Here is a 1,411-nt window from a genome sequence, read left to right as displayed (position 1 = left end):
TTAAATTTACTAATCTCAGTGAACTGTTTTTATAGTTTAAGATTTGAACCATAAAGTAATTTATAATACCCATGTCTATTTATTATAACGGCATTCAAAATGTTTTCTGAATTGTATGAAGCTAAGGTAAATGTTAAAAAATCATTGTTGTGTTTTGTAATCATACCGGGGGATTTAACCTAATATATCTTCCCTTATGACATTCTTTACATCATATGGCATAGTCAGGATCTTTTGCCGCAGACAGTGAGTGATGATGATGACAAATTTGAAAACGCATATAACATTGTAATGGCCACTGTTTTAAGTGACTTAACTTGTGTTACTTATGCCTCATAACAACCCTATGGGACCAGTACTGTTCATCTCTCTCCACTCGACACGCGAGGATTCTGAGTATAGGGAGATTAGGTATTTTGCCCAAGATTACAAAATAACTGGCTGAGGAGGGATTCACACCTAAACAGGCTGACTCCAAAATCCATGTTAACTATCAGGGTGGTANAGTATCCTGATGTACCTGAATCAAAGGGCTGGTTCCTGGGATGATCTTGTGAGGACATGTGACTGTAAGATGCCACAGAAATGGCCACTGGCTTGGCTTTAGCGGAAAGTTTCCCATGATTTCCTTCCTTACCAGACAAGCTTTTCTTCTTAACATTTTTATTAGTGGCATTTTTCTTGATATCAGTGCCTGTGACTAAGCTCTGCTTAAAACACGTCTTACCCTCTTTCCGTAGGGGTTGATTCTGCTTCATATAGTCCTCATCTTTTTGTGAGAGAATTGCATCACAGCTGGACTTGCATAGCTTTTTCTCGTAAAACTCCCTGAGCTAGGAAAACTCCCTGAATCTGGATAGTCAATGCTGGGCTCTGAGCAGCACCAGTGTTGCCTCAGGGTTTTTGGAGCATCTGCTGCAGCTGTGGACAGGATGGGGTCCTCGCATGATCCTGCAGAGTGGCCTTTCCATATGGTGCTGCAATGATCACTAGCCTGAACGCCACGGGCCGTCCATTTTAATTTCTTCATGTTTAGAATGGTCTAAGTCAAAGTTGCTCAGGGTTAAAAGACCTCCCACCTCAGGCTGGTGAAGGTCATAGTCACTGAGGGTTAAGACAGAGACCTCTATCACCAACCATGTCTGGATCTGCAGGTGATCGACACAGTACGTAGTGGCTGGGACTGTGAGGGTCTGCGATGCACCATCTGCTCTGTGGGAGGCTCTGTTAGCCGTGCTGCAGGGTTAAGAGCAGGCAGGGTATGAGAGTTCTGGAGGGGTGAGGATGGTCTGGGGAGGCCATGATCGCAGGCTGAAGAGGCATTTGGCACCACCTGGGGAGAGTTATAGATGCCCAGTTGAAGAGTGTAGGCTTCAACTTGTCGGTAATAACTTTAAGCTTTTTTTTTTTT

The 1,411-nt window shown here is 43.5% G+C and overlaps 1 pseudogene; it reads right to left on the bottom strand.

Moving 5' to 3' along the window:
* Positions 1 to 407: 407 nt before the first annotated feature.
* LOC109374410 (rho GTPase-activating protein 20 pseudogene) overlaps positions 408 to 1,411 on the bottom strand; it is a 5,282-nt pseudogene continuing 4,278 nt past the window's right edge.

This window comes from Hipposideros armiger, unplaced genomic scaffold, assembly GCF_001890085.2.
Source record: "Hipposideros armiger isolate ML-2016 unplaced genomic scaffold, ASM189008v1 scaffold_820, whole genome shotgun sequence".
Taxonomy (NCBI): domain Eukaryota; kingdom Metazoa; phylum Chordata; class Mammalia; order Chiroptera; family Hipposideridae; genus Hipposideros; species Hipposideros armiger.
This window is presented reverse-complemented; position numbering and strand designations above follow the sequence as displayed.